This window comes from Micromys minutus (assembly GCF_963924665.1).
Source record: "Micromys minutus genome assembly, chromosome: 25".
NCBI lineage: Eukaryota > Metazoa > Chordata > Mammalia > Rodentia > Muridae > Micromys > Micromys minutus.
In genome coordinates this window covers 7,312,082-7,327,028 of record NC_137960.1, presented here as the reverse complement: position 1 = coordinate 7,327,028, position 14,947 = coordinate 7,312,082, and the positions used below count along the sequence as shown (strand labels likewise).

Genomic DNA, 14,947 nt, shown 5'->3' with positions numbered 1-14,947 from the left:
CCACCACCAAAGAGATCTCCAGTCCCCTTGGTTTCTCTGCAGAATTCAATTAAGTATATAGATGTCTTACAATTTTAAATATTTCTTCCCCAAAACAGAAGAGGAACCCACCCCCCCCCTTTGTTTTGGTTGTCTCTGTGTAGCTCTGGATGTCCTGGAACTCACTCTGTAGCCCAGGCTGGCCTCAAACTCATGATCCTCCTGCCTCCACTTTCTTCAGCAAACCCTATCAACTTGCACCACCACAACCAGCCTCTATTTATTTTATGGAGCTGCCATCGGGGTCTGATACCAAATTCACAAAGGCAATAGCAACAGATAGAGAACCGTAACCAACACCCTTCATGAAGACAGACACAAACTCAACAAGAAAAAAAATATTAAAAAACACATTCAGTAACATAAGAGAAAGAAAACCATACATGGGGGTCAGACGTAATTTGTGCCAGGAATGTGAGTTTGGTCCAGTGTTTAAAAACCAATCAATGTAATCCACCCTGGTAGCAAAGAAAAGGAAAACCTCATTATCCTGTCAATTAAGTTGCAGAAAGGCATCTGGTAAAATCAACACACACTCAAGATGAAGTTCTCAAAGAGGCAGAAACGGGGAGGAAACTCATTAAGCTTATTTTTACAAAAGCATCAACAGGGGCTGGAGAGATGGCTCAGCCTTTAAGAGCACTGGCTGCTCTTTCAGAGGACATGGGTTCCAGTCCCAGCACCCACATGGTGGCTCACAACCATCTGTAACTTTAGTTCCAAGAGATAGGATGCCTTCTTCTGACCTCGGTGGGGACTATATACACATGGTACATATGTGCATGCAGCTACAACACCCATACACACGAAATTAAACTATAAAAGCATTAACACAACTCTTCAGCTACAGGTGTGACATGGAGGGATGGGCTTCTCGTAATTATCGTTCGACCCAATGATGAAGGTTTAAGCACATGCAATAAGGTAAGAATAAGAAACAAAAAAAGCACACGGGTCAGAACGGAAGAAATAAATCAGCAGTCCTTCGCTGCTAACGGCAAGATTGTCTACACAGAACAGTCCAAGAACTCTACAAAATGCAACAAGCACCTGTCCTGGAGCTAACAGGTGAGTTTAAATGAGGTCATAAGATGCACACACAATATTAATAATACGTAGTGATTACATTAAAAATTCAAGTCCATTGATAAGTCACTCAGAAAAGCTTCCTGGCTTAGGTATGAACATAACAAAACAAGCAGAATTTATATGCTCAAAATTGCAAATGTCACTGAAAAAATATGTAGGTAAGTAATAACTCATGTTAGTGACTTAGTAAACTCGACACAGCAAAGATGTCAATTCTCCCTAACCCAGCATTGCAGGCTTAAGTTTCCGTCTGTCAAAAACCGCACTGCAAGCTCTTTTGTGGAAATACATTACTCCACAGGGAAAAACCAATGCAAAATGAATTGCCCATGGCTATAAACCATAACACACAGGGTCAGCCTGCAGAGTATGGGGACATCAGGGACTTCCTAGATGTGACTCCCAAATACACAGGGGGGGAATCACTAAGCTACTTCATCAAAACTAACTGTAGCTGCAGGAAAGAACAGTCTGAAGGGGAGGAAGAGACAGGAGTAGTTGGCCCACACAGGACAGATTTCATGTTTTGGTGTGTGTGTGTGTGTGTGTGTGAGTTTGTATGAGTGTGTGTGTGTGTTTGTGTGTGTGAGTGTGTGTGCGAGTTTGTGTGTGTGTTGAGTGTGTGTGTGAGTTTGTGTGTGTGTGTGTGTGTGTGAGTTTGTATGAGTGTGTGTGTGTGTTTGTGTGTGTGAGTGTGTGTGCGAGTTTGTGTGTGTGTGTGTGTGTGTGTGAATATGAAGTTGGGTGGGTGGCTGGGGATATCAAAGGAAGTGATGAAGGGGTAACTATAAGACCAAGATATATTTAAAAAGTAGCTGGGGTGATGGTGGTGCACGCTTTTAATCCCAGCACTCAGGAAGCAGAGGCAAGCAGATTTCTGAATTCGAGGCCAGCCTGGTCTACAGAGCAAGTTCCAGGACAGCCAGGGCTACACTCAGAGAAACCCTGTCTTGGAAAAACCAAAATAAGTGAATAAATAGATAAATCAATAAAAAAAACTAATTGAAGTAAGTAAAAATAAGTCACGCCACCCCCTTCCCCAAAGGAGAGAAAAAAAAACAAACCACAGCTCCAGGAGGAGTATTTGCAAGCAGAAGTATCAATGATTTGAATACAGTGTTCGTGAAAAGCTGTCAGGACTCAAAAGCCGAAGACAACTGGGTGTGAAAACAGGCAAGAGGTGGCACACTGTGTGCAGACAGGTGTGCCGACACACTGTGTGCAGACAGGTGTGAGCATGAGACCTGTGCAGCATCCACCCTCACTAGGAAAGGCAAGCCAGAATGCTTATCCTAAGATGAAAAAGATGGCCCACACCCAGGGCCCTGGAGGACTAACCCTGGGTCACTCACACCCTGCTGGTGGTGTGGGGAATTCTGTGGAGAAGTTTGACAGTAGCGGACCTTCTGGGTAGAGGGGGGAAAATCTACGTTCCCATAATCACCTGTGAGCTAGCAATCTGGCTGGAAATGGTCCCAACCTGGAAACAAGCCAGACACCCTCCTGCGAGACTGGATAAACACTCCTCTGATGACAGGGAACACTAGGCAGCCATAAAAAGACCTACTTCTATAGGAACAACTTGGACGGATCCGAGTGTTGGTTCCCAGTGAAGCAGCTAATCCCCCCCAATTCTGGGTATGACTGTATTTATTCAAAATTAGAAATCTGGTGATCTCGGAGTAGTGACTGACAGGGGTCGGGGAGGAGTGAGTTCAGAAAGGAAGTAATTACCAAAGAGCAGCCAGAGGGATGGGGGTGGGAGAGGGGAGTCGCACACCCCCAGGGGTGCGGCCGGCTGGTCACTGTGCTGTTGGCTGTGCAAGGTGAACTGGGAGGGTTCTCATGAGTATCTGGATTTGAACTCCAAGCCACCTCAGAATGGGATAACAAGATAAGGAAGCCAGGAGAGAGGGCTCAGAGGTAAGGTGCAGTGGCTGTTGAGCAGCAAGTCTGGGGCTTGGTTCCCAGCACCCACTTGGCAGCTCACAACCACAGTGACACCAGTTCCAGGAGAATCTGATGCCCCCTTCTGGCCTCCTTGGGTATGAAGCACACAGGCGGCACACAGGCATCTAGGCAGGTGAGAGTCAGACGCATAAAGTAAAAATAAATAACTTTAAACAAAAGAGTTAATGAAGAGCTGCCCTTTGGATTCCTGGGGGTGGGGGGGTGGGGAATGGGGAGTGGGGGGTGGGGGGTGGGGATGTAATCCCTTGGGTTTCGAAGCAGCATTTTACACTAGGATTGGATTCTCAGGGGAAGCCGGAATCAGGGCTAAGGCAGACACTGTATTCCCTTAGCCTTAGCCCATGTTTCTCTGCTGGTGTCTTTGTTCAGGGACAAAGTGAGTGACACACCCGCGGGGGGCCACAGTCAGGCTGTGACCTATACAGAGCGCTCACTGGGCTGATTATACAGAGTGCAAAGAATGAATTCTTCTCCAAGAGAAAAGAGGAGGAAAAAAATAACCACGCAGCACAGCCAGCTCTGGAAGTGTCCATAAACAAAAGCCCTGCTCTGGGAGTGTTGTCCACCTTCTTGGGGATTCCTGTGCTGGCGCTGTTTCCTCCCAGTGACCCGAGAGCAAGCAAGGAACCAGTGCAGAACCCCCAGGGCAGTGTGTACCTTGTGGCAAATGCCACTGCCTATGTTCCGGTCACTGAGGCTGGCTGACAGACAAGATTTGCCCTGACATCTCTTGTGGCTTGCCCTTCCCTGGTGTGTCACACTCTTTGGGGCAACAGGATGCTCAGGACACCCCCCATTAGTCTGGGCATCCAGGGTCTGTCTGTTAGCATTTTGTCTAAGCTGTACCTCACAGTTACCTGGCAACAGCCAGGTATGCCTGACTTGCTATAAAAGGGGCTGCTTGCCCCCTCCTCTCTCTTGCTCTTGCCTTCCTGTTCCTGTTCTCTCCCTATCCCTCTCCCCCTCTCTTCCCCCCTTCCCTCCTTCCCTTCCTCCCCCCATCTCTGCTTTTCTCTGCCCCTACCACCCTCTCAACTCCCCTTTTCCCATGCTGTGAATAAACTCCATTCTGCACTATACCCGTCATGTGGCTGGTCTCTGGGGGGGGGGGGTGGGGGGGGGAAGGGATGCTTCAGCATGGGCCTGCCTGAGGCACCCCTTCCCCCACACCTGACTGCACCTCCATAGAACATACCTGTTAGGAAAAAGGATGAAGAGAGTGGGGGAAGAGGGTACCTCAGGCAGGCCCATGTTGGGCATCCCTGCCCCCTGAGGGACCAGCCACACGACGGTATAGTATAGAATAGAATTTACTCAGGGCATGGGGAGGGAAGTTAAGAAGGTAGTAGGGGCAGAGAGAAAGGAGAAGAGAAGAGAAGAGAAGAGAAGAGAAGAAGAGGCCAGCCATGAGCATGTGGAGTGAGAGGGAGGAAAGGGAACAGGGAGAGGGACAAAGGGATAAGAGCAAGAGAGTGGGGCGGGGCAAGCAGCCGGTACCTGTGGGGCGGAGCACACCTGGATGTTGCCAGGTAGCAGTGGGGGGGTAGTTTGTAAGAATCCTAACAATACCCCCTCGTTATCTTTTCACAAACACATCACGGTCCGCCGTATCTTTCACATGCTCCCCCCTCCCCGTCGTAATTATAGATGGAGCTTGCTTGCACAGATTGAAGGCATTCGCTGTGACATTTCCACACGTGCACGCACTCATGCTTTGATTGCGCCCATCCGTCTTCGCGTCCTCCTCGCCTTCTGCCTCCAGAACAATTCTTTCTTTGCCTCCGTTATCGTTTGAAAAGGTTTCCACATGAGAAAAAGCATGCATTGCTTGCCTTTATCTCCTCAGGTAGCCAAAACCCCCTGGATTGGGGGTGGGGCGGCAGTTTTCAATCGCCAAGTGTTCATCCTTCCTAACTTGGTGGCAAAGTCATACTGTTAGCATTCTGTCTGAGCTCCTCTCCAGTTACCTGGCACTGTAAGAGGGTTGACTTACCCCTCACTTGCTCTTGTGTCTTTTGCTCTTGCCTTCCTGTTCCCTCTCTTCCCATTTCTAAGCGCTCATGGCCGACCTCTTTTCCTCTATTCCTCTACTACTCTCTCTCTCTCTCTCTCTCTCTCTCTCTCTCTTTCTCTCTCTCTCTCTCTCTCTCTGCCTCTACTACCCTCTAACTCCCTCCCCATGCCCTGAATAAACTATTCAAACTTCCTGCTTGTTGTTGCCTTGGCTCCTGCTGGCTGCCGAGGGCTTCCAAGGCAAGCATGAGGCAAAGCACCCACAACAAACGCTGCCCGGAGCTGGGATCTCGCAGATTAGCACAGGAGTGCTGAGTTTCATTTTAGGACAGTCTTAGGAGAATCTAAGAGGGCCAGCAGGGGTCCCGCTTCGAGGATGTTTGGATAACACATTAGGGCAACAGAGGAAACCCGACTCTTGAGTCCTCTGAATAGGTGTCTGAAACAGACCAAAACCTTTCTGTCAATTCTCAGGAAGCTACTGGGGTGTCAGATTCGAAGGTCCTGGACAGACTCCAGCTGGTAGGCACACAGACACAAACGGGATAAGTGCCCTGCCCCATGGGGTTTCCCCATGCAGCAGACTATGGCCGCCGAGTCTTAAGTCCGACTCCAACTTGGGTTATAGGGGGCATTCAAGGAACCTGTCCCTGCCTCGCCCACTTCCAGGAACTGTTTATGTTTCAGACAATTCCTGACCCTGCCCAGGACTCCTGTCATTCGGTGGTAGAAGGACACAAGGATTTGGTTAAAGGGACAGCCGGCAAAGTCTGTCATTCTCTTGTAAGGAGCAATTGTATACAACATGCCATTTGGGGCAAGCAGGCTGGTGTCTTCAAGTTCTTTGCACACTGAGTTGCATAGGACAACAGCTCTGTCAGTTTTTCCACCTCCTAACTCCCCTGCCCCACACCCAGTTTGTAAATCTCCCCTCTTTTCTGTCCCAGTGGCCTGGTTACCGTCATGGACATCAACATCTCTGACCCTGTAGAAACGATTTTAAGAGCTGCAGGGGCGGTAAGCATGCTGACACACACCTGTAATCGTCCAACTGGGGAGGCTAAGGGAGGAAGATGGTGAACGGGAGGCCAGCCTGGGCTACACAGTGAGATCCTTCCCCGTAAGAAACGCACTGCCAAGCCCAGCATGGCGGGCAGTCAGCAGTGGCTCATGACTCCACTCGCTACTACTCTATTTGGAGTGAGGCACGGGCTCAACTGTAGGCAGCAGATGGGGCTCTGAGCCTTCTCCCAAGTGCATGCACTCAATAGAAACTTCCTAAAACTCTGAAAAACCGAAACCAAAAACCTGATCAAGACCCAAATGGTAACAACAGTATTTCTACCTTTTTGGGCATTGTCATGGTCACCATCGCCACCACCACATTAGGGAAGATAAACCCCTTTCCTTAGACTCAAAGAGACAACCCCCAGGGGCCCTGAAGTCAAAGGGAGGTGTGGATATTTCCCTCTCTCTGTGCTACCCCCTTCCCCTCAACAGAGAGCACAGGAGCAACCGACTGACTCTCTGCCCTTGCCCTGGAACCAAGAGGGACCAGACTCACCTCCTGTCCCACTTCTGGTCTCTCCCAGGCCCAGCAGCTGCCTCTGCAAACAGTCTATCTTCAAAACAGCCTGTGGGGATGTTCTAAGGCTGGAAGGGTCACTGGCCTGCCTCATTGTTTATTGGCACCATAAAACTGACATTCAGAAGGAAGGGGAGGGGAGGGGGGAAACACACTTCCTTTATGACCCAGGAGGACAATAAAGTATATGATTAACAGTGACTATGCCTGGCCTTCTTAAAGCCACAGGTTCTCAGGGTTGCCCTGCTGGGAAACCACACAGTCTCTCAGCAGCCGAACGACTGGCAAAGGGCATTTCAGTAATCAACCAGCCAAGGTGCCAAGGACTCTGATGTCCCTGAGCCAGCGTCTGGCAACTGCCTTGGCGGTTCGGAGCCATCAGGCATGGGGGTGTGTATACAGCACTGGCGGGGAGTGGGGGGGTCTGTCCCGTTCTGTGTGGTCTGCAGGGTTGTGATCTCAGGTGCACAGTACACTTTCCTTCCCCGTCCCCACCCCCTCCCTAAGAATCTGGGCAGAGGAGGACAGAGCATTCAGAGCTGCCACCGTGGGAAGCCACCACTCTGCCTGCACCAGGAACAGAAATAGACAGTGGAATATGGACAAGGGCTGTGAAAGGCTGAAGAGCAGGGAAGGGCAGGGAAAGGGCCCACTGCACAGGAGCTAATGAAAGAAGCTGGTCGGAAAGGCTCTGACTACAGGACACTGGAAAGGGAGCAACCACGGAGATAGGGAAGATGAGTGGTGGAAGACAGCAAGGAACAGTGAAAACACACACCACACACACACACACCACACACACACCACACAGACATACACCACACACACACAACACACACACATACCAAACACACACACACACCATACACACACAACACACACACATACCAAACACACACACACACACACCACACACACAGACATACACCACACACACACACACACACACACCACACAGACATACACCACACACACACACCACACACACACATACCAAACACACACAACACATACATATACACATTACATACATACACATCACACACACCATCACACATACCACACACACATACACACATACCACACACACATATACATACACACACCACATATACACACCACACACACCACACACACACACACACACACACACACACACACACACACTCTGCAGGCCACGATAGTTTTGAGTTCCAAATGATTCCCCACCCTTGGCTTCCTCAAGAGGCAGGACTGCAGGTGCCATCGGACTTCTGGAAGCCGAGGTTAAAGATATCCATTGTGAGGCCGCACTGGGGGACACTTGGGTCTGTGTGGAGAGTGTGTAAAGCCAAGGGTGGCCTCACTGAACTGTGGACTCCAGAGAGTATGTCCGTCACTGAGGGGTAGGGAGCGGGTGGATAGGAAATGCACTTTCCACTCAACTTGGCTATAAATATAAAACTATCAAGTGGGTTTGTTGCGGATCAGTGGAAGGTGGAGACCACACTGCTTACAGAAGCAGCCACGAGAGATGCTGAGGGGAGGGAGCAGGAGTGAGACAGAATGTAGACATCTGTCCAGCCAACAAGGGCAGCAGCAGAAAAGGAAAAACAACAACAACAACAACACACCAACCAAACAAACAAACCAAATCCTAGCACCCTCAAGGGTGAGCCTGTATAACTTGATGACATGACCACTCAATGGTATGGGGAAGGGTTTTGTTGTAGATGTTCTGCTGAACATGACCAGCAGGTGTGTGTATGTGTGTGTGTGCGCGCGCATGTATGTGCGTGTGCATGTGTGAGTGTTCTCATGCACCAGTGTATGTGTATTCCCATGTGTGAGTACATGTATGTTTGTATGAGTCTGTGTGTGCCTGCATGTGAGTGTGTGTGCATGTGTATATCTGTGTGTGTTCATGTATATGTGCATGTATGTGTGCATGTGTGTGTGAGTGTGTGTGCATATGCATGCACATCTATGTGTGTGTATTTGAGTGTGCATGTGCATATACATTTACGTGTTATGCATTAACTCCGTTGGTAGACGGGAACTGCCTTTACAACTTCCTGAGGTATGCTGGCTTTTGTCTAACAGCCAGTATGTGGGGGAATAGAGTTTCCTTTGTACTGACAATGTCAACCCTAACCTCATCTGTAGATGTGTATAACATGCATGTTCAAGGACAGCCTGGTCTACAAAGCAAATTCAAGGCAAAGCAGGGCTATATAGTGAAACCCCCAGACAGACAGACACCAGCCAGCCAGTCAGCAAAGTAATCTTCCTAGAAATGTGTGTATGTATATAAACATATATGTGTGTGTATATATGTGTGTGTGTGTTTATGTATATATGTGTGTGTGGTGTGTTATTTTGTATGTAGTCTTTAGATGTACCTACATCTATTTGTGTACCTATTGCATGCAGTAACCTCTGGAGGCCACAAGAGGGAGCAAAATCTCCTGGTATTGCAGTTACAGGCAGTTGCAAGCTGCCGTGTGGACGCTGTGAATGGTACCCAGGTCTCCTGGAAGAGCAGCCATTGCTCAAGCACCGAGCTGTCCCTCCAGCCCTAACAAGACAGACTTTAAGAAGTCAAAATGATTATAATACAGGAACTAAAACTGGATCTTCCAACCCATGATTGTCTGCATGACCAATTTCTAGACTCTTATTATAGAACAACTACTAAGAATCAAGCAGTGTTCACAAGATAATGTCAACATACATGCATCCTGATCAGATGTGCAACCAGTTAAACATCTTTAAAAAAAAAAACCTCATTTATAGTTCAGAGGGCAGAGAATACTTAGGAATAAGTGATTTAAAAAGATATGCAAAATATTGGCTAAGCCGTTAGCCAAGACTTGGTTGGGAAGCCTCAGTATGGTAGAGAAGTCAATGTACTCCAAATCCATCAATACATTGAAAGTACTCCCAATCAATGTTGTAGGTACTTTTCTTTCGAAATTGACAATGGAGAAAACAATCCAGTTACTTAAAATCAACCCGAAAGGAAGACAAATGTATAGGGTTCTCTCTGCCCATACCACGTAGTTTGTTTAATACTGATGTTAATACTAGGAACCAGGGTGGCAGATGGGAAAGGAGCTGGCTAATGGGCTGGCCTAATTCAGTGTGTATTCTAATGCTAGAGATGTTTATACTGAGTGACCCCGCCCCCAGCTAGTTGTGATTGGTGAGTAAAGATGCTGGCAAGCAGAAGAGAAGCTGGGTAGGGTTAAGGTGTGGTGGGTTTGGGAGAAGCAGAGAGAAGCCGCCCTGGAACAGAAGAAGAATGTGCAGGAGAGGAGAAAGGAATAGCTGCCACCATGGGCTAGCTGAGCCATAGAAAACATGGCCGTGTGGGCTGGCCCACTGGAGCTAGGAGCCGCCCAGATGGCACACAGAAATTGGTAAGTAGTAACTCGGAGTTTTCATAGGAAAGTGGAGGTGAGGGACATACGGAGCTCAGAGAGGAGGCAGCAGGATGAGGCTTTGGGGGGAAGAGAGAGACTTCCTTCCAAAACCGAGAGGGGCTGCATTTAGAGTGACAGCTGCCCATCACAGCGCCATGGAGGGCCCGGAGGGAGCAACATACTATCCATTTCCTCAAAGTCTTTACTTTTGCAGGTTTCCAGGCAGTGGCAGGATGTCCCCACCTCCTGATTTAGCCGGATGTCCCCACCTCCTGACTTAGCCTGGCCTTAGCCTGACCTAGTCACCGTACCAAGGGGCAAGGTGGCATGCACCGGGCAGGACTGTAACTTCTTATAGTTACAAAGGGAGAGGGACTGGGCTGGTTTCTGCAGCACTAACAGAGTGGTCCAATCATTCCCAGCGGGGGGCCTGCCAGTTCCCTCCCACAAGATGGCGTGGGAGGTGTTTTCCCTCGGCTAGCAAACCTGAGTCTTCAAGCAACAGGTTCATGACCTAACAATCAGAGCAGGCAGAAGGACAGTTACTGAGAGTCTAGAAGGAGCTGGGTTGAGTGGCAGTCTGTTTCCACACAGGTGCCAGTGTGTCCGGAGCAAGTCCGGCTGTCACAGAGCGGGTGTCCTTAGAGAGAAGGCTGGATGGTGACCCCTATGTAAATTGATCTGAGCCGGTTCCCAGCTTTGAGACGAAAGCTGAATCTTGAGAGAAGACAAAGGGAACACTAAAGGTAAAAAGAAAATGAGTTAGCTTCCAATGTCCTCAGTTCGCTCTCCCCTCTGATGACCTCATTCAGAGCACGGATGGTGGTGGGGGAGTTGGGGGGAATGGGGGGACTTGAGAAGAGACGCAGATTATGGCTTCTTCCATCATAAAACAGCGCCAGCGAGTTTAGGAATGACCTAAAAGCTTAGAACACAAATTCACCAGGTAAGATATTCAAATGGCCGGTACACAGACAAATCACCTGCCCAACAGCCTGGGAAATACGAGTGGGCCTGCACTGGGGACGGTGGATCTCATACCCACTTGAATGTCTCAGCATCTGAGATTCACAGACTAGGGCTGGGTTTCTGTGGAAGACCCAGGCACCGAAACAAGAAACGGTGCATCTGCCCACAGCAGTTGCCTCCTCGGGAACCCACTCTCCTTTGCCTCAGTTTCCCCTTTCTCCAAGAACTTCCTAGGATCATCTCAAAAACATGCTAGGAGAGCCTAGTTTCATTCCTGGGCGTGTGGGAGGTTAGCACACATGTAGGGCACACCCACCATGCAGTCCGTAAGCATGACTACAGGAAGGCCTTCACAGCAATCATGGCAGCTGAGCCCCACACTAGAAGTGACCCCCACACACACCACATCCACCCACAGGAACCTAGAGAGAAAGCATGTTCAGCAGCCCAGAAGTGGTCAAAGGCCCGCGAATCTGGAAACAGTGGCATGGAACCTGAGAGTCCCAGACTTCAAGTTAGACCGCACACAGTAGGACTCTGTGCTAGTGGCCCCAGGGAGCTGACATTGTAAGCTGCCGAAAGGGGCAGGGGTGGTGGATTCTTAGGTGTGCGTTTAGAGAGGCTTTCAAGGGTGATTGGAGATACCTATTTTGACTTTACCAAATTCTCTGAGTGGCACCCTATGGAACTGAGCATTCAGGTTAGATCTGGCAGAAGGCTGTGTTCTGTTGGGCCTCAGGGGTGTCTCAGTACAGAGGGGAGTCGGACCATGCATGGCCCTTGCAGCACTGACCGTACTCAATGCCAGAGCTGCTCTTCTCTAAAAGGAACCCTGCAGTCAGGACAGGTACTGGCTGTGACCTGCCGCCGCCCTGGCTGGCTAGACCACCCCGGAGGAGAAGCGTGAGCATGCAATTTCACCAACAGTTATATTTCGCGTTTTCTATGCTGCATGCACCCTATTTGTTTTTTTAAAAATAACGCAGGCAAAGATGATTAAGGGCCTGCTGATGAAGCCTAAAAGCCTTAACGCTTTGGGCTGAAACTGCCCTAAATATAGAAAATATTATTAAGAGGCATTATTATGGCTCACGCGCAACACATCTGCCTTCAAATTCAGAGCAGCCACTTGGCTTCTGAGCAAAATCTGAGCCCACATTCCACGCGTCAGTTTGGCCCTCAGGGAGAGCCCCTGCCCCACTGAAATCCCGCAGGTTTGTTGAGGCAAACTCTTGCCTGTTGGTTTGCCCAGGAGGTTACTTTAACTGTTCATTGAGCATCCGTAAGTGGCCGGCCCTCAATAGGCATTTTGCATAAATCACACCATTGACCCTCTGAAGAACCCTGCGAGGTGTCTATTTTAATTCCCGTTCTGTACAGGAAATGGAAGCTCATGGGGTGATAATTTTCCTAAGGCCACTCTGGGCAGCTGGCTGGTTGGTGGATGAATTCGGCTTCAGACTGGGACCTTTATTCTTGGATTCCTATTTTCAAGTTCAAAGCTCTGAGTCTGGGTTCCACAAAAGGGACCCCGAAGATCATTTCTCAAAGTTATCCAGAAAGTCTTCCAAAGGAGGGGAAACTGAGGCACATTCGTGAGGAAGTGACCAGTGTGGGAGTAGGAAGATCAGGACTCTGGGGTCCCTTTGGGCTCCTTCTGGCATTAGTGATATCAGAAGACTGTTTTCTGGGAAAAGATGTCTGGAGAGCTGGCTCTCCAGTACTCCTGGTCTTCCTCAGGCAGGCAGGACACGGGGATGAAGAAGGATGTGGCTGGTGGGTTTCAGAACTGCCCACTGCCCACTGAGATATGGGGACTTTAAGGATGGATGAGATTGGATCTCCAATGTTTTTTGGGGAACCTTCAGGCCCTTCCCCGCATGGCTATTAGACTTCTAAAAAGAGGGATGGGCTTATTTAACTCCCTGGGCATCTCAACACAGTCCAATGCAACATCCACCCAAAAATATGCATGAAAATTCAGAGCAGTATTGTGAATAATAAGTTACAACCCTCAAGTGTGTCCCTTGATGAACGGGGGTCAAAATGTGGCCCACCCACATGAGGCAGCATCAGTCACCCCATAGCAGCTTTGCGATGTGCAGAATGTGTGGGCCCCCAGATGCCCCCTCCCTCAAATCCCACAGTGGCATATCTGAAACATGGGGACCAGATAGGTCTATAGACAATGCAGGCTGGAGGCTGCCGGAGCCTGGGACGGAAGGGTACAGAACAGACTTGGGACCCACAGATGCGGGCTTCTATCTGGTGACGTTTGAGGATAAACTGTGACAATAGATACACAACAAAATACACGCACGCAACGTGCTCCACCTCACGCTGAACTGTGGGTGTCAGCATGCAAATTATGTCTGAGCTAACAGGGAAGCTGAATGCAAATTCCTGAGGGATGGACCTTATCCTTTAAGGTAAGTGTGCACACCAAGCTGACAGGGCTGCCTTCCCTGGTCCATGAGGACCTGGCAGAAAGCTCAGTGTGGCAGTGCCCGGAATTCCGTGGACACGCTATAGACACCCCTGAAGCCTTCTCAGGGGCACCTTCTGGGGCTGGGAGGCCTCTGCTGCAGCCACTGAGAAACTGTGCTTACAGCATGTGAGGGCATGCACAGGGTAAAGTTTCGCCCTCATGGATTCATGACTCCTTTGACCCGGTCTTCCCAGATCTCCAGGAAAGGCTGCCTCTATCTCGACAAGAAAGGGGGAGGGTGTGTGCCTGTCCCCAGTAGGTAGGAATTCTGAGCACTATCTACCTCTGGTCACCTGCCACCTGTACCCTGCCCTCTGTCCTTGGAAAATAGCAGTGGTGGCAAGGAAGCTGTGGTAAACGAGGCTCTGGACCTTTCCTGCACTATAGCCCAGAGACAGAGCATCCAAGCATATGCTAAGATAAAGGACCAGCCTCAAACCAGCAGGATAACCAGACTGGCAGGGTATGGCTGCACAGGCCTGAGCTGGACTCCGGGGGAAGGCTGGGGAGGGGAGGGAATACGGAACTGCAAGCTCTCTGCACGGTTCAGAAACTGAAGATGCCTGTGTCCACGTTGAGTGTGATACGGTAGTCAGCAGCTGCTGCATCTTGAGAAAACCACGGGCACGCAGCTCTTCCAGGGATCACAGGGGCACTGCAGGCCCCATCAGCAAGAAGTGAAGCTAGAGTCTGTTTTCCTGTGGTAGCTGTGTGGTGGTGGCCATTGGCCATTGCTTTGGCCTTCGCCTGAGGGCAGCTCAGACCAGGGTAAACTTGCTTCTTTCATAGGATTGCACTGTGCTCCTTCCTACATGGGTCTGAGGGCCCAGGAATGACGTCTTTGTCTCTCTCAGACAGGCATGCTGCAATGGGCATGCCAACCACCACGGTACACATTGCCACTGAGAAACACCTTAATTTGAGGTGCTTAAAATAAAATGACAGACTACGTACACCAGTGACATAGAAAAAGCCAGTCCGATGGCTTCTGTCACAGCTAGTGACATCATTTCCCTCATAAAAGGAGAAGGAATCTAGAATCAGAACTGTCCCCAGTGCTAGGTAAAAGAACACCCCCTCAACTCCCCCTTTTGCTGCCTTCCTTTCTTGGTTTTTAAGGTCTCTGTAGTCCAGCCTCATCTTAAAATCTCAGGATCAGGCTGTTTCCTTTCCAGCCTCCTGAGGCAGTAAGGTAAACACAGACTTCCTCATTCACTGTTGCTACCTCTGCCGGGAGAAGTCAGTCTGCCTTCCCTGGCTTTTTTGTTCTCTGTGTGGCGCTGGCTAACCTAGAACTCACTCTGTAGATCAGGCTGGCCTTGAACTCACAGAGATCTGCCTGCTTCTGCCTCCCAAGTGCTGGGATCAAAGGCTTGGGCCGCTACCTTC

The 14,947-nt window shown here is 49.6% G+C and overlaps 1 protein-coding gene across 3 annotated transcripts in view; it reads right to left on the bottom strand.

The window, feature by feature from the left end:
• Positions 1-14,947, bottom strand: part of PDE9A (phosphodiesterase 9A) — an 86,496-nt gene that overhangs the window by 37,006 nt on the left and 34,543 nt on the right. Inside the window, exon 1 of one of the 3 annotated variants that reach the window (XM_080937676.1) lies at positions 6,677-6,787. The exons of the other annotated variants lie outside the window; for them this stretch is intronic. The gene's annotated coding sequence lies outside the window, so the exon portion shown is untranslated. Of the gene's footprint in view, positions 1-6,676; positions 6,788-14,947 lie in introns of those variants that run through there. 3 annotated transcript variants of the gene reach the window in all.